Source organism: Gymnodraco acuticeps, unplaced genomic scaffold, assembly GCF_902827175.1.
Source record: "Gymnodraco acuticeps unplaced genomic scaffold, fGymAcu1.1, whole genome shotgun sequence".
Classification (NCBI taxonomy): domain Eukaryota; kingdom Metazoa; phylum Chordata; class Actinopteri; order Perciformes; family Bathydraconidae; genus Gymnodraco; species Gymnodraco acuticeps.
The window spans coordinates 650,688-669,943 of NW_022991434.1; the positions used below are offsets into that span (position 1 = coordinate 650,688).

At 39.8% G+C, this 19,256-nt stretch overlaps 1 protein-coding gene across 1 annotated transcript in view; it reads left to right on the forward strand.

Annotated features, from left to right (window-relative positions):
* Nucleotides 1-283: 283 nt before the first annotated feature.
* LOC117532560 overlaps nucleotides 284-19,256 on the forward strand; it is a 50,490-nt gene continuing 31,517 nt past the window's right edge. Inside the window, exon 1 of the mRNA XM_034195893.1 lies at nucleotides 284-325. The gene's annotated coding sequence lies outside the window, so the exon portion shown is untranslated. The remainder of the gene's footprint in view (nucleotides 326-19,256) is intronic.

Consider the following 19,256-nt stretch of genomic DNA (forward strand, 5'->3'; position numbering starts at 1 on the left):
GCAGCACCTGCTAAATACCGGGAAAAAAACATTGTGTTAAATAATTACGAGATATTATTCTTCAGCTTTCCAGTTCATCTCGTGGGGAAATGTTCTCAAAGGGTGTTTTCCTCACTAGCTTGTTGAGCCTGTTACAGAATCACATCTTAAACAAATAGGTTTTAAGACAAAAACTGATTCTCTTTGGTCACATGATTTCACAGAAACAGTCTGTTTCTGTGAAATCATGTGACCAAAAGAGAGCATACTGCCCCCCCCCTCCTCACTGGTATTTCAACACGCTTCCTGCTCTCTGCTTCCTCTTCTTCAGAGAACAACGACAAAGGTAAGAACACTTTAGAGCAGGAAGCAGGATTTATGATGTTTTTCACTTTTATCTCATAATTATAACGCAATGTAAATCAGAATCAAAATCCCTTTATTTGTCCCACAGAGGGGATATTTACCATTGTTACAGCAAAGAGCCAAAGACAGCTTCATATCTTTATTAGGGCTGTCAAACGATTACAATTTTTAATCAGATTAATCACAGTTTAAAAATTAATTAATCAGATTAATCACCATTCCATGTCCAAAATATGCCATGTCTTTATGTATATTGTTGTGGGAATGGAAAGATAAATGAAAGAATGCGGATATATCCATTTAACATATATATGTTTATTATAACATTTTTCTGCGTGTCAAAATGAAAGACAGCCCACACACCTTTCAATCATCAAACCGTGGGGTCTTAATTAATTACGTGTTGATTTCTATTAACGGGGGAGTACTTCAGGAAAGTCGACGGGGGGGGGCTAGTGGAGTACTTCGTGGCCACAGAGTGTGAACGTTGTGATCAGCTGTTTTAGCGCAGTTCTCCAGTGAAGGGGAGGAGTCTCCCTCCGCAGCCGGTTGTCGTAGTTTTGGCACAATTCCGTTGTACCGACCGACGTTAACAGCAGCCCTGTCTGTGCACACAGAGACCGACTCTTTCGTCCGGTGATCTAACCGCCTTCTGGAAAAGCTTCACAAGTATGTCGGTACGCAAATGCGCTTTGTGACACAAGTGACGGTACGCATTTCAGATTATGCACATAACCTGCGTACCAGTTATGTGCACCCCTGTACTACAGCAAAAGTATTCTCCGTCGGGACTTCCTGCAACAACACCACGCCGTTATCTTGATTCTGATTGGCCAGAAGACATTATCAAAGATGTTCTATTGAGAAGACGAGCACTACGTGACAAAAGTTTTCAAAACCGTGGCTACTGAAATCAATCTTACTAACTGCTGTCTGTGCAATTTACTCCGCGCGAGTTGGCAGACTTTAAAATCATTTTTCATGGTGGGGCTAAGCCATTTCTTGGTATGGGTGTAACCTACCCCAGCCATACCCTGGCGCTGCCACTGGTGGCATGTATGGGGCGGGCCATTCTGCACATGCGTTAAATGCGTTAAATATTTTAACGCAATTAATTCAAAAAAGTAATTACCGCCGTTAACGCGATAATTTTGACAGCACTAATATTTATATATCACTCAAGAAGTATGCATACAAACTATATTACAGATAAAAAACTAGACATTTCCCAATTTACAAAATACACATCCAGTACCAGCAACAGTATGTAGCAGCCAGGTGAAAGTAAAACAAGTTGGTAGTATAAATTGCAAAGCTATTTACGGTAAATATATGTTGTACAAAAGTATTATTGCACAACAGGAATGTTATAGTCTTTGTTGTTATATGTATGTGGGGGGGGGGGGGGGGGGGGGGGGGGGGGGGGGTCTACCAGGGGCCGTGGTGGTTGTAAAGTTTGACCGCTGCAGGACAGATTTACGGTAAATATATGTTCAGGGTTGGGAGGGTTACTTTGTAAATCAGTTACTGATTACTGAATACGGCTCTGAAAGTAATCCGAATACAGTTACAGTTACGTGTCTTAAAAAAGATACGTAATCAGATTACTTTTAGATTACTTTTGGATTACTTTCTTTTTCCATCACAGATGGGTATGTGTTGGTGAACAGGAGACACAAAAAGCAAAAGGAAACTGAACGTGTTTTACTGTTTTAATGGCTTATCAAGAGCACAACTGAAACATCACATCTGAAACTATGTAACAACATAATAAACTCTCTGGGGATGCAGCTTGGGATGTGAGGAGTGAGGACACGGCTTAGAACGAGCGTGTCGCCTTCTGTCCTGCCAGTGTTGGCAGGACATGAATTAAAATGTCGAACTCGGACTTCATTTTAAGGACATTTTGGCCAGGGGTGTAGAGCTATATGTTTACAACCCGGTCTCACAGTCTGCCTACAAATGACACGACTTTGCAAAGGCGTGCAATAGATACGCAGAAGTCCGATTTTGCGTGAATATGATACGCTGATATTGCACCTCACACATTAAAACAAAGAGCTCTGTGGCTTCAGGCTTGATCGCCGTTCCAATGACAGTTTTAATGTTTACGGTGCAATAAACGACACAGCAGCTTATTGGGTTATGGTTAGGGTTAGGGTTAAATAAATGGCAAAGATATGTAGAAAACAAACGCATTTAAGATACGTTCATAACAAACGTAACGTGGGAGTATCATATGCACGCAACATCGGACTTCTGCGTATCTATTGCACGCCTTTGCAAAGTCGTGTCATTTGTAGGCAGACTGAAGAGAGTGGGCTGATGTTTAAGCACCAGATCGGCAAAACAGGAGAGTGTGTGCACCAGTCTGCCTTGATCTATGTATTCATGTCCGTGACGCTCACAGTATCTGCTGCCCGCAGCTGGTTTATAGAAGGAACACCTCCTTCACTTCATGACATCTCTGCAGCGCCAGGAGGCAGCGGGAGGGTTCACTCAGCCTCTGAGTAGAGGAGCGCGCAGTGCCTTTCACGCACCGCCTTCACTGTGTTTACCTTCAGAATCATAAGGCTAAAGAGCGACCGCAGGCTGATCTGTTTTAACCACACACACACACACACACACACACACACACACACACACACACACACACACACACACACACACACACACACACACACACACACACACACACACACACACACACACACACACACACACACACACACACACACACACACGACTTAAACGCAGACTTTTGTTCCTCCATGTTACGTTGTTATTGTTTCACTGAGCGGACCCGCAATTTTTTTTCAAACGCTCCCTTTTTTGGTCCATCTGCGGCGGTAAAAGTTTATGTGCGCTTTGATGATTCGGCTGTACCTTTAGTAATGAATATTAAATGTTGTGAGGAAATCTTTCCACCAATAATTCCAATAAGTAATCCAAAATGTATTCACTTCAGGTTTACGAAAGTAACTGTAATCAGATTACTCGTTTTTCAAATGTAACGCGAGCTGAATACAGTTACTTGATTTTTGTATTCTGATTACGTAACAACGTTAAATGTATTCCGTTACAACCCAACCCTGTATATGTTGTACAAAAGTATTATTGCACAACAGGAATGTTATAGTCTTTGTTGTTATGTGTGTGTGTGGCGGGGGGTACCAGGGGCCGTGGTCGTTGTATAGTCTGACCGCTGCAGGAAAGAAGGTATCTCTCCGGGAGACAGTGCGGGTGCAGCACTTTCCCAAACACCTAAACAGTGTCCAGATGCTGGAAAATAAGAATTTTGAAGCCTTGCTGAAGAAACAAATAATTATTTTCCAGCATCCGTTTGTAACTTTTTAGGAATCTGACTATCTTTTAGAGTTGTATCAAATGCTATAGCCACTTCTTTACCCGTGTTTTGCTTCAGAGCTCTCACATAGGCTTTTTTGGAAAAAAATATCTATGACTGTTAGTAAATACAGGGCCGGCCCTGCATCAATCTGGTGCACTTTGAGAGCAACATGAAGAGATCTATGGATACAGGGTCGGCGTCATGGGGGGTCATTCGCGGGCCATGCCCCCCCAAATGAGTCACTGTGCCCCCCCAACGCAGGGTGGGCAAGCCTTGTCACTTTGCCGATTTTTTCTTTTTTTTATCATATAGGCTAAGTGAAAACGTTTCCACTAAAGGTTTTTTGTGTGAAATACATCAGAAATAAATAATACAAATATAAAACACAGCCTGAGGTGTGCTCACTGCTGCTCTCTGATTGGTGTGTTGCTTGACCAATGACCCCCCGACCTTTTTTTTGTTATCATTACGTGGCTGAGTGTTTAGATGAAAGCCCAGTGGCGATCTGTTCATCTGTTAAACTGATTATACAGTAAAGCCATCAAAAATAATATGATATACAGTACAGTACAAGTACATGGGTCTCTGTGTTTCATTCAAGCTCTGTGTGTGTGTGGCACGAGCGCATTTTGTGAGTGCGCGAGCGGTAACGTGGAATGTTGTGGTTAGCATCTGGTTAGCTAGCTATGCTAACGGATATAAAGGGCTGTTTCTACACCAAGGTGGAGGAGAGTCCTCTCCTGTCAGACTGAGAGGAGCTTATAACGTCAGCTCAGTGAGGTAAGGACTCTCTCAGTGTTTAGATAGTTCACTTTAGTGTAAGTTATCTCAGTGGGTCTCAAACGGTTTGGTCACCATGTATGTAAGTATTTTCGAGGAATACCTTTATATGATCATTATAGTTATTAAAGAGAGAATAAATGAAAAACGGGTATGAAATACTATTGGACAGTAACACAAGAATACAGTTTAAAAGGGGAATGATTAGTGAAATATCCATAAAGAAAAAGTAAATCTGTGTACAGTTCTGTTTCATATGGATGCTGAGAGATGTAGGCTATCCATAGATCTCTTCACTTTGCTCTCAAAGTGCACCAGATTGATGCATTTAACTTCAATATTTTAAAAATAATCTTCCCGGGGGAGCATGCCCCCAGACCCTCCTAGAGGAGGTTAGGTCCACCCCCACCTAAAACATGTTCACATGGATAGGATACTAAATACATTTGCACACTTTTTATATGATGGCCTATGTCCATATCAAATCAAATCAAGTTTTATTTATATAGCACATTTTTCAACGATTTTTGGTCGAGACAAAGTGCTGTATATACAGTATAATACAAAAATAACCTACAGTAAAGACACTTTACAGCAAATACAACAGCACAGTTTGTGCAGAATATCAGTATGAGAAAACGACACCCTCTGTCCTTCTATGTCTCTGTTTTGGTGGTCGTGCCACAACCGTGCATGTATGCACAAGTCATAGGTGCGCTGTACAATAGCACTACACCCCTGCAATGTGTGTGAAAGACAATAGACTTTACAGCATGTTTTTTTAAATTAAAGTTGCGTTGGTGTTTGTGTGTTGGTTGTTGACGGCAGTGTGTGCCCCCCCTTGGTAAATGATTGCCCCCCCATTCAAGTTGTTCTAGAGCCGACCCTGTATGGATATATCTCTCAACATTTATATGAAACAGAACTGGAAGCAGTTTTGCGTATATCCTTGTATGCGTGCTTGCGTGCGGTCAACAAAAATTGTCCTTCTCTAGCTCACTCCCCCATCTATTACAAAGTGCGCAGGTAAAAGCAACCGGATATAAGCACAAACGTCACCACACAAATCCAATGACACGCCCACCACCTATAGTGACACAAAAAACATGTATCGTAACAAACACAGAAATGGCTTCATATGTGGCTCCTACAGACGAGTTGGGATCGCGGCGAAATGCTCTCCGGAGATCCATTCTCACAGCGTTTATCAACCTTTTTCTTACTCAATATCAAGCCACACTTATTGTTTTTACTTCTTTATTTTAATTGAATAATGTAGGACTGTTGTTGCCGTCAGTTATGGAGAGTAGGGGCTCAGAAAACTGACATCTGTATTGTTTCATCGTTTTTTCCTTCTAATTTTGTATTATTTTCTAAACCACACTGTTATTTACTCAACAATAACACATAATTATCCTTGTGTTTATTTATTTGATTAATAAACACAAGTTGGTGTCCGCCAGGACCGAGGGTCAGAGCAGCTCATAGTAGTTGCTTTAGAGAATTGTACACCAGGAAGGAAGTATTCTCTCCGCTTCGCTTGGCAAACCCCGTGATAGTCCTCAAGCTCTTGGATGTTTGAGTGTGAGCCGAGGGTTACGCCGAGCGTCAAACAGCACTTTCAAATGGGATGGAACCACGGCAGACTGTCCAAAACTGGATTTGAACGGGTCCACCCGTCCCCGTCCCACCCCACCCCGTCCCCAGAACTACACATGCTGGCCATTGTGTGTTTCGCAACATGTTCTATGGCACGTCTCAATTGGGAATTGTAGTTTTAAAAGACGTTTTCGTATTTCTCTATTGTGAGTGTTTCCTATCCACTAAACCTCCAGGAGGTTAACACATTTAAAACATATAATTAATAAATGGGTGAAAATTGCTTGTGCCCATAATGGGCAGCATTAATATATACCCACTAGGGGTGTAACGGTTCACAGATGTGTCGAACCGTGACGTCCGAACCGTGACGGTACGGGACGAATACGGATACCGTTACACCCCTAATACCCACATGCCAGCTAAGGTCAGAAGAGCTTTATTTAACAGCTGGTCTTATGTCTGTGACCCCTCCTGTTGTTTATTGATAACATTACATTACATTAATTGATAAGCCTGAAACATGCACTTGTCAAGGTTCGGAGGCACATTTTGCAAATATGGCAGTAGCCATCTTGAGATAAGATATACTTTATTGATACCAAGTTGGAAACATTTGCGTTACATCAGCATGTGTAACAGTTGTAAATATGAGGTGGTGTTTATTTGTAAATAATTTAGTATAATCACACAAATTCTGTATTTTATATTTAACAATTCTGTGTTCTTTATTTATTGATTGTTCAATACCTGACAAGGTCGGAGATGAAAAACCTGGGTCGCAGATTCCTCAACAGTGCATTACAAGACATCTATCAATATGTGTGTGTACCTCCACCATTAAACTGTCGTATTCTGCACATTTCTTATACTATCTACATACATCTTATAAGAGTATAATACATATGTATAATATCAGTTAAAATAAGTGCCTACACATACAGTAGTTAACATTGCAGGAGAGCAATATATTAGTACTTTGTCAGGCTTAATATGTATACCCCCAAAGCTTTTTTCTTATTCAAAATAAGACCTTAACCTAAAGTACTCTTTAATGTTTAAATAAAGCCTTATTAGTTTGTCTGTCTGTGTCTCCTATTAATATCTAATAATACAAATAATACATTTCAATAACATGCTTTAACCACCAGGTGTCCCTTTCTATCAGCTGTGCACCTTTATGGTGTAAATACAGCCTATCTACCAATTGGATCAAATATAAAAGTCAGCCGAATTAGTATTGATACTGCAAGGAGACGTATTGTGTGAAGATATATTGAAGATTTTGTTTAATTATATGATTCACGTCACATATTCAGTTTCGGCTGCAGTTATTCCTGTTTGTCTAGAAGTCTTCTTATCAGGGCTCTATAAATAGAGAACTACGGCAGAAATGTAATATTTAATGCAGCCGAACCGTGTATTACAATGCCGTTATGTGATGACCTCCAAAGAGAAAAGCAAGCACACTCAGAACAAAGTATTATTTTATTTAAAAAAAAGGTTTTTGGATTTCACATCAACAGGAAGTCCGGTTAGCTATAATGTCCGTGCGGAACAATACCCCAACCCATAGATCCGTGGGTGAATAATGTCAATCACCACATTACACACATCCCTTCATATTTAAATTTACATTAAAGTATTTCGTGAGGCCTTCTAAAATGTTTTTAAATATAATTAGGGTTATAGTTGAAGATTTTGTAAATGAATGCCTGGCAACGCAATCGCACAACGGCACGTCCATTAATTCCACAACCACACACATGGATTAACATCGATTTAATACATTAATGTAGCCTTCGTTTCTGCTCAAAGAGGTGTCGACCAGCTGGGGCAACAAGAACATCGGCGAAATCGAGTGTGATTATTAAAAAATAAATCATTATTATATTAATATTGACAATCACAACCGACCGCCGAGGAGCGTTCTCATGGCGTCTATTATCAACGCTATGGGAGGTCTATGAAGGTCTATGGGACGCCCTGCCTGTTGAAAACTGACTTCCAAGGGGTACCCTGTCCGTAATAGAGTGACGGGGAGGGGCCCTGACCGACCGTCAACATGTGACGGGTTGGGAGTGACAACGTGTTGAAAATAGAGTCAAATAGTATATGAGAGTGAGAGTGTGTTAATTAATATATTTGGCAGTTTGGAGTAAGTCTGTAGATGTGTGTGTGTGTGTGTGTGTGTGTGTGTGTCATGTATAGGCCTCTCACGATAATTAATTTTGTTGGATACATTTTCCCGGAAATTATTGCGATAAACGATAATATTGTCGGCACCGTTGTATCATTTTAGACCACTGACATAATGATAATATATAATAATAATTCAAGTACATCCTTTCAAACTGCTAATCACATCCTCATGTAAATGGTAATTTATCGAGTTCATTTTTATTTATCATACGATAAGTCAGTTATTTGCTTATTGCGACAGGCACACAATAAAACAATGGAAACAAACATGTGTTTGACTTTCATTAGTTTTTACGGTTGCCATTTTTAGTCACCTTATATTTTAAATAATTAAGATACTATACAGTTATACATCAACTTAATAATGAAATGTGACACAAAAGAATGTTCAAATGCTTTACAATAAGTAATTAACACAATTATTTGAAACTTAAACGGTCGTAAACTTCTCCACCCTCAATTGCTGGTATACTGAACACCAGTAGTGTAGCTGTTGTCATGTTCTTCACAGATCCCTCACACATGAATTGAGCAAGTCACTAGTTTCTTCATCATCCGTTGTCTCCCTTTCAAATGTGGGTTTTCTTGACCTCTGTGCTGACCCCCACCATAGACCCATTGGCCCTTCAGCATTGAAGTCTTGACCTCTGTGCTGACCCCCACCACAGATCCACTGGCCCTTCAGCATTGAAGTCTTGACCTCTGTGCTGACCCCCACCATAGACCCATTGGCCCTTCAGCATCGAAGTCTTGGATTGGCCAGACTAAAACATTTCTAATGTTAAAGAAATGAAAACCATTCACAGTAAGAATTAGATATTAATTATGAATGCTGTAAATTACCTTTAATATGTCTAACTATATTTAAAAAATGTTACCTTTTTATAGAAGTGATTATATTTGTATGCCAATATTTTCCTATGGTAAAGTTTTGTTTAGCACTTTTATTTTGGTAGTAATAGGATCGGGACTCTTATTTTGAAGGAACTTTTACCGGAAGTGAATGCACAACGGAGCAGAATGTACTTAATATATATTTCGCCTCCTAAGACTTTACACATTTCCTCTTTGCTTTCGTTCGGGTTCACCTTGAGCTTTATCAGTTGAATCACTTTGAACAGTAGTCTGAGATGTCGACGGGTTGGCCGAACTTTTTACCCCACAGTCAAACAACTTAATTTGCTTCGCCATTTTTTGTAAAACAAACACACGACGCACCGCGCACGCGAGTAAACGTGCATCGCTTTCTGGCTCCGTAATCACACCAATGCACGTGCAACTTAAGTATCAGATTGCGACTGGTCACAACAATAATTAAATATCACTTTTAATCAGACCCGGCGCCAGAACAAATCTAAAGGGAGGGCATATGATTTTCATGGGAGGGCACACAAAACCGTCACGTGCTGCGGGCCTGCGGCACAATATCAACAACAGCATTACGTAAAGACGCAAACATACACAAATAAAGGGCAACATAGCAACCACTTTGAAACATTGTGTGCGTGGCAGCAGACACTGGTAAATCACGAGCAAGGCACACTGGTTACGGATGGCAGCTTCCTCATCGCTGCACTCGGAGAGAAATAGTAGAGACGGAGACGATGAACTGTTTAGCCCGCCTTGGGCATGGTTTATGTTTCTATATATTTATATATAGAGTTGGTTGACAGCTAAAAAAGCTATAATATCAACGACAGCTGACACGTAATAAGGCTCCATGCCAGCTGATCTGCACCAACGTTATAATTTCCTTATTTGTTTCCTTGCGTATCTGTCTCTCTCTCCACAAACTCTCACATGAAATGTGTTCTTTTGATGCGGCATGCCTTAGCAGTCCTTTATCAGTCTGTAATGCGTGTTTCCAGTCGCAAAAACCTTTGACAGTAAAAGCCGCTGTTGCAGTATAACGTGTGTCATGACAACTGGCGACATTCTATTATTTTCGTCATAGGGATCCGGGGCGTGTACATTGAGGACCCATTGTTGACTTACCATGTCGATCGCCTCGTTTGTCCTTTACGTTCATCTTTTGCTATATCTGCCTTCCTAAGATCACTTTGATGCACATTCAGTACTCGTATGTGAGGTTGTGGGTGAGAGGTGGATATCGTGACGCTTACAGGGAGGTATCGAACATTACAAAGTAGGTGACTGTGTGGATGCCTGTTCAAAATATTGCAAACTTGAATAAATCATTTAAATTATATATTTGTGTCCGACTTGTACATCTTGTACATTGTGCACTGTGCACTGTACAGGAAAAACAATTACATAGGCTACATGAAAATAACCTTGATGCATGGGAATGAATCACACAAACTATCTTCCGTGGCTATACTGATGTCACAGTAACGGTCAACCACAGAAACGTAAGTCCAGCGGGGCACACGTTGAATACATATAAAACATTTGTACATCGTTCTTAATGTGATGTATAGTAGCTTTGATAGCTGTCCATACCTTCAGAACGCCTAAAAGTAAAACACAAGTTGTTTATTCACAGCCCGAAAGCAGCATCGAGATGACTGGATTATCTGCAGTGTTGGGAAAGTTACTTCCAAAATGTAATACAGTACATTACTTATTACTGTCTTTTTTAAGTAATAGGTTACGTTACATTACAATATTTTGTCTCTGAAATGTAATGATCTACACTACTTTTATATTAGCCTACTTTTGATCACAAATACATGGATCCTGAGATTGAAGCTCAAGCCGGTGACCAGTGAGATTGTTCTAACAATTTCCAATAAATGTTATTGTGAAACATAACTATCACTGTTGTCTTTCCTTCTATAAATGAAGCCAAAAACATGTCAAGCTGGCGCTTAGCCCTCCAAAAAGTGCATGGTTGCAACTTAGACAGTTAAACATTTTATATCAGTTGTTGTGGAAATAATTATCATAAGACGCCAATTAGTAACATACAGGACAAACCTCGATGTCTGTTTACCTTCTTTAAGGACACAGGCGGCTTAGCCAATAATGTTATTGTTCCCATTCTGTGACCGGTCAATACTGGGATACAGATGGTCTGTGTTGTGGGTACACTGGGACACTTCCTTCTCTGTATTTGTGGACTCCAAGGTAAAATCTTCGAGGTCATAAGTGTCCGAGGCAAGTAGCTCTGTGTTCCCACACTGTTTAGGCTATCTCCTCAAATATGTTGTTTACTCTCTGCGAAACCAGTTAGATGGGCTGGCAAGAGAGAGGCTCTCCAGAATTGACGTGGCAACTCTACCGTGGAGTCAGAACCTCTGACTCTTGGATTTGTGATGTGAATACTCTGGTACCAACTCCAAATAAATCACAGTGGTTTGACATCAAAGCTCCGACTCTTCCCGTGTCTCCTTCCTGAGTCGGTGACTCCACTGCATGCTACACAGAAGTTTCCTCTACATCAGTGGGTCCTCATGGTGCAACACGGAAGGCAGACAGAATTGCTTAGACACAGGTGTCACATGAACTTTAAATGTTCTGGAAAGTTCCTTATACAGCTTTAGCCTTTTTTATCTCATGAAGTCCCTAAGTGACACACCCTGAACAGTCTGGTGGGTTATGGTCCTTGTCATTTGCTTTTGTGTTCCCATAACAACATGTCCAAGATGTCCATGTGCCAGGCTAACACATGTGACAGAACTAGCTACATTTGGAAAGGTTTTTTGGTGCTAAAGATAACATTCAAGCCATTTAAGAATAAAAATGCTTACATGACATGACATTGTTAAACATTAAGCTGTCTTCGGCTCTTTTCTGATTCTGATTACATATAACCTCTTGTAGAAACATTTATTGATGAAATTGATATGAAACAAATGCCATAAATATTGCTGTGACACTGATGTCACATCGGGACATTAACCCTAAACATTCACAGTAAACCCGGAGGGACATATATGCACAATTACAAATATGATTATGATCTGCTCAGTTAATTTAGCTGATTCAATTATATTTAGTTAACATATTCTTTATTATTCAATCTAAAGTATGTTAAAACAAATGTAAACCAAAAAATCATCCTCATTCATGAAGTTATAAATAAGAGTTACTTTACCATTAAAGCCCAATGTGACACATATGTCACATTTCAGATGTTTGACACTAGGGGGGGTTACTTGTCAGAAATGTGTTCTAGGTCTATTTAGTATAAATGACGTTCCCCTTAATTTCCCCAAAAGTAGAAATGGGTCCGGGTTCTTATGGGTTAAACGTATAGGCTTAAAGGCATAATAGAACTACTGTATTATATGTATTCAACGTGACATATACTGTGACATATCAGTATAGCCACGGAAGATAGTTTGTGTGTTTCATTCCCATGCATCAAGGTTATTTTCATGTATGTAATTGTTTTTCCTGCACAGTGTAGAGTCTTGTTGTGATGAGAGGGATACAGGTATTTCATTAAAAAAACGTGCTCCCTGGAAAATAGGTACAGCATTTATATCACAATTTATTCGGAGCTGATCACAACTTGTCATGAGTGATCCAGTCATCTCGACGAGCGTTCAGGCTGTGACTAAACAACTTGTGTTTTACTTTTAGGCTGTCTGAAGGTATGGACAGCTATCAGAGCTACTATACATCACATTAAGAACGATGTACAAATGAAAGTCGGACACAAATATATAATTTAAATGATTTATTCAAGTTTGCAATATTTTGAACAGGCATCCACACAGTCACCTACTTTGTAATGTTCGATACCTCCCTGTAAGCGTCACGATATCCACCTCTCACCCACAACCTCACATACGAGTACTGAATGTGCATCAAAGTGATCTTAGGAAGGCAGATATAGCAAAAGATGAACGTAAACGACAAACGAGGCGATCGACATGGTAAGTCAACAATGGGTCCTCAATGTACACGCCCCGGATCCCTATGACGAAAATAATAGAATGTCGCCAGTTGTCATGACTCACGTTATACTGCAACACCGCATCAGATGAAGACGTATTTACTTTAAACTGTCTACAGGGGAAACAAAAGGCTGCGTCTGCTTTTAACGAATCTTCAAGCCATGGTCTGTTGTACCATGCAGCGGCAAAAGTGCGCTTCTTTCCTGAAAACAATCTCCCTGGATAACGATCCAGCTTCACCTGCTTGGGTTTATTAACCCCAAGATCATCGCTAACTCAGCCCCGGGGTTTGCCGAGGTCAAGCTTGTGACATTAAGGCGTGCTGCTGCAACGGCAGGTGCAGGGTCGCCAGCAGCACCATTGGCTGCAGTTCTTTCATCACTATTTCGTTTTAATAAATCCTTAGACCTTTTAAGACAATTTCTGATGTCCATTTTGTAATTCAAACAGAAATGGGAGTCTACAGAATGCACAATAAACAAATCCAGAATAGGCGGCAGAGTGTGACGCTGTGATTGGTCTAAATGGGGACGAATCACAAATCACAACAGACACATGCATTTATTTGACGTAGCCTGCGATTATTATTTTTTGTTCTGACATCACATACATCGTAGCATAAAAGTTCACAGTTTATTTATAATTAAAAAAATAAAATATATATATTTTTACATTTTTATAAATAATATTAAAACGTGTTTATTGGGGGAGGGCAGGAATGTTAAATGGGAGGGCCTGGCCCTCCCACGGCGCCGGGCATGCTTTTAATACAACAAATATTTAACATTTATCTATTTTTGGGTGCACATTTAGCTGTTCGCTCCGGCTCTGAGAAAATAGTTGAACCCATCATTTTGTTTGGATAAGGCCTGCATGTCACAGAGATCTGCCTGCAATTGTTGCAGGGGCAAAGTACAAACACTCTGTTTCTGACGAAATTAATCCTGACAGGTTTATGTAAAGTTTAAGTTACTTGTTCAGATAAGAAATCTTTAACTCTAGACACAGTAATTTGTTTACCCTCTTCATTATACATCTCTCTACGTCAGGGGTGCCCAACCAGTCGATCGCGATCGACCGGTCGATCGCGGGAAGATTCCCAGTCGATCGCGAGATGTGTCTAAAAATAGAACAACAATATTCAGTTTTATCGTTAATGTCCTATAACATAATCTTCCCGTGCCAGAATAATGCACTTGAACGCACCAAAGCTTTGTGATTGGCCGGCGTGACCCCATGTGTGGGGGCGTGGCTGGTGGGCAGTAGTTCGCTGACGTTGTCCGTGTCAACAGGAGTGACAGTCCGCACACACAAGACCGCAATTATGGCAGAAGCAAAAAAGCCCAAAATATATAATTTTCACTCCAAGTGGGAGGATGATTATTTTTGTATCTATTCCAATTCAAAGTCCATCTGTCTCATCTGCAATGCGAGCGTGGCTTTATCGAGGAAGGGTAATTTAGGAGCGGCATTTCAAAACAGTGCACAAACGCTACGAGACGGAATTCCCTCCTAATTCTGCCCTACGCTCCCAAAAGGGGAGGGGCCTGAAAGGACAGCTAAATGCACAGCAGTCCATTTTCTCCAGGCCCAACAACAAGAGCAAGGCTGCTACCAGAGCATCTTATCGTGTCAGTCACGTTCTTGCGAAACACATAAAGTCTTTCAAAGACTGTGAAGTTGTGAAAGAAGCATTCCTGGAGGCTGCCGACGAGCTTTTTGGGGACAGTAAAAATAACAGTAGCATTTCAACAGGTTTTTGATATAATAAAAACTGTTAGACACCGTTATTAATCAGCTGTAAGTTTTAGTTAGTTTGAACTTATTCATTATAATTATTGTACACAATGGTATAAGAATGCAAACTTAAATTGATTATAGTCTATTATCAATTCAGGTTAAGAAACTAGTGTTGCTTGCATCCTATTTTAAAGGCATTTATTTTTATACTCGACTAAAATGCAACAAAAAAAGGGTTTGATTCTATTAATTTTGTCTTTTTTATTGCACTTTGGCAGCAGATTCCTGAGTAGCTTCAGATCTGAGTTGTCTTATTAGTAAGCCTAATTTTATTGGCAAAGAAAGGGTTCAGAGTCTTTTCTTTTGTCCCTGTGTCATATGTGGCAGCACTGTTCAATGTTTCTTGAAAACATTACCCACTGTAGTGACGTGTGAATAAACTCCAACTCTGTTTCAACAACACTGTTGTGTAACTTCAGTTAAATACTTGTGTAGATTAGAAAGAGGTAAGATAAAGGATCTGCAGTATTTTATGAAGTATTAATCGTACAAAGGTCAGTTTTATTCAAGTAGAAGTGTGTATTTACCTGGTAGTAGGCTGTCAGTAATGGCTACGCCTCTCTATTTGGACTGGTAGATCTCGGCAGACTGGCAACTTTAAAAGTAGCTCTCGGTTCAAAAAAGGTTGGGCACCCCTGCTCTACATAGTCGCTCTACTCCTCCTAAACTACCAGGATGCGGGGGGTTATAGTACGCACGTTTCAATATACATTTTTCATACATCTTCCCTGTTACCCTCCCCTTGTTATAATGAAGAAAACAATGCATGTGAAGGACTGTAATACACAGGGGTGCACATAACTTTCTCAGTAAGGTACTCAGATGAGTACCTGGAGTCAGTGTTTGGTAACCCTACTTCAACTTTTGGCTCCACTCAAAGTTATTTGATGAAGCCCTCTGTAAGTCCTCTGTTTTAGCGCACAGACCGACGTTAACAGCAGCCCTGTCTGTGCACACGGAGACCGACTCTGTCGTCCGGTGATCTAACCGCCTTCTGGAAAAGCTTCACAAGTACGTCGGGACGCAAATGCGCTTTGTGACTCAAGTGACGGTACGCATTTCAGATTGTTGCCGCGCATGCGTACCTGCGTACCAGTTATGTGCACCCCTGGTAATACACATGTATCAGACACGCTCCCCTTGCTATAATGAAGACAGCAGTTTTTAAATGTAAAAACACTTTTTTTATTTATCTATTTATTTCCTATTTACATTTTTATTTTTTCACACACAAAATCAAATAGTGATACTGATTGTAACATCCCCAGGACCGTCTCCATCTTAGAATTCCCCTGATTACTGGAAATATCATGGAGTTTTTTCACTTCAGTCAAAGTATTCATGTGTATTCTGTTTTTGACACAATGAAGCATGTTTCTGTGTTTTTGTGTTTCCGTGTTTCTGTGTTTCTGTGGGGGTATAATACGCACGTTTCAATACACATTTATCATACATCTTCCCCGTTATCCTCCCCTTGTTATAATGAATACAACAGTGCATGTGAAGGACTGTAATACACATGTATCAGACACACTCCCCTTGCTATAATGAAGACAACTGTTTTTAAATGTAAAAAACACTTTTTTTATTTTTTTAAAATGTCCTATTTACATTTTTATTTTTTCACACACAAAATCAATAGTTACACTGATTGTAACAGGACCGTCCCCAGCTTAGAATTCCCCAGATTACTTGAAATATCATGATGGAGTTTTTTCACTTCATATTGACTAGATTCTGATCAATATATACAGAGCGTTTTGCATAGTAGTTCCCCATTATTCTTTTACTTTAAAGAAAGTCTAAGTCCTACCGAAAAATTGCTTAATTCAACATCTTGTTATTGGGTGTCGTCTTTCTCAGCATTAAGTTTTTCAAGTCTCTCCTTGAGGCGTCTTGAGATCTTGAGATTGTGAAGAAACGGCGCCGTCAATTCGCCGTCCGTCACATCAACCGTTGTATCCCCTGGAAGGTCCGGAGAACCGGGGAGCGAGGGGCAAGGAGAGGACCCGGGTGAAATCCATAGTGACTCTGGTGACTCTGGTGGAGTAGATGGTGGTTGATACAAATCCCACCAAGGAGTAACATCAGCAGCAGTAGTACTGCAAGATTCGGGTGTCCAAAATGGTGGTGATGATGGTAGTCCAGGAGGTTGTTCCTGGCTGCAACTCGCTGGGGGAGACTTGGTTTTTCTCAGATCCATGGCTAGCTTTCAACGGTCGTCTTAGTGGGTTCCTTAGTTTTAGATGATTTGCTGAGTGGGTGGGACAAGTCCTCCAACTCATACGACCAAATAGGCCGATTGTTCAGGCCCAATTATTACGACCAAAATACATCCTATAATTACGTTTTAAAGTTTTCGCCCACTAGTGCTCCCTTTGAATGCAAACGTTACAGATGATCGTTTATTCACAAATAACCCTCTCTGGAAAATCCTAAATTGTAGGATAGTTTGTCCATTAAAACGCTTTTTGATTAGATTTCTAGCGAGAAGTGTATATTGTACTTTTAGAATCCACGTCCAGTCGATATGTAGGATCTATAGTTTGATAGATATTACGAAGATGATTTGAGGTATGCGGCAGCCTCCATGTAAAGTTACGGGTTGAAAACAGTATTTCCGGTCTCAACGTTTTCATAATAAAACCAATGATCACATGATGTAACAGTGATATCTGCAGTACTCATCAACGAAAAACATCAGTTTATCCTTGTTAATCATACAACATTTATTGGTTGAAATTGTTTACAATGCTTTTGTGTTTTTCCCATAGGTTTTTCTCTTTCGATTCTGAGAGACACCTTTCTTTTTTCAGAGGTTTTGATAGGCTAAAACATCGCCGCAATGCATGTCGGGATATGGTGTTTATCCGATATGAAATCGGAAAAACATTTTAAAAAATAAAATAATACTTAATTCCGAGTGTTCTTGCTTTTCTCTTTGGAAGTCATCACATAACGGCATTGTAATACACGGTTCGGCTGCATTAAATATTACATATCTGCCGTAGATATCTATTGATAGAGCCCTGCTGAGAAGACCTTTTGACAAACTGGAAGAAATGCCGCCAAAACTGAATATGTGAAGTGGATCATAAATATATTAGCAATTAATCAACATCTTCCATTTATTTTCACACAATACGTCTCCTTGCAGTATCAACACTAATTGGGCTGACTTTTATATTTGATCCAATTGGTAGATAGGTTATATTTACACCATAATGTTGCACAGCTGCAGAAAGGGATTTTTTTGTAGTTTTTAAAGATATTATTTACTACCTTTCCAACTCCTCGTTCAGTTGACTGTTACAGGTCTATACAGGTTCATGGTGAAATGCATAAGCTTCACATCGAGAGACTGAAACTGTGTTTTCCTTTACCGTTCTGTTTTCATTTCACAATAAAGTTAATAGTCAGATTATGTTTGATATTATTATGTTTTATTAACTACACCACTGTTTTTTTAACCCGCACCGCCTAGTGGTTAAAGCACGTTATTGAATTTTGTTGTTGAATAAGTTTTATTTGATGAAAACATTTAAATATTAAGAGTAGCCTACATACAACATTGAAAATATCAAGAAGATACTGTAGTGATCTCTACAATAAAACAGTTTAGTGCAGGACGTCCAAAGACATTAACAGGAGGATGTGCAAAACAGACAAACTAATAAGGCTTTATTTAAACATTAAAGAATACTTGAAGTTAAGGTCTTCTTTTGAATAAGAAAACAACGTTGGGGTAACCCACAAATAAATATGAAGTCTGACAAAGTACTTAACGTCCAATATATTGCATAGTTTATTGTGGCACTTGACAATCACCTTCCCTGAATTTGACTCAGGTGTAACTAAAGTCTGATTTAAGGGTTCTTTATATTTCACATCATTAATCAGAATCTGCAAAGTAACTAAAATAAACGTAGTGGCTAAAAATACCAGGTTAACCACCGAATTGTAGTGGAGTAGAACAAAGTAGTACATGCTGCTGTAACAAAAACATTTCCCAACTTGGGATCAATAAAGTATATCTTAAGCTGATCAATGGCTACTGCCATATTTGCAAAATTTGCGTCTGAACCTTGACAAGTGCATGTTTCAGGCTTATCAATGCACAACAGGAGGGGTCAGACATAAGACCAGCTGTTAAATAAAGCTCTTCTGACCTTAGGTGTCATGTGGGTATATTAATTCACCCATTTATTAATTATATGTTTTACATTTGATAACACCACTGTGTTTCGTATCCCCTAAACCTCCAGGGTATACACAGTTCAATGGCAACTTCTAATTGTGGGAAATACGAAAAC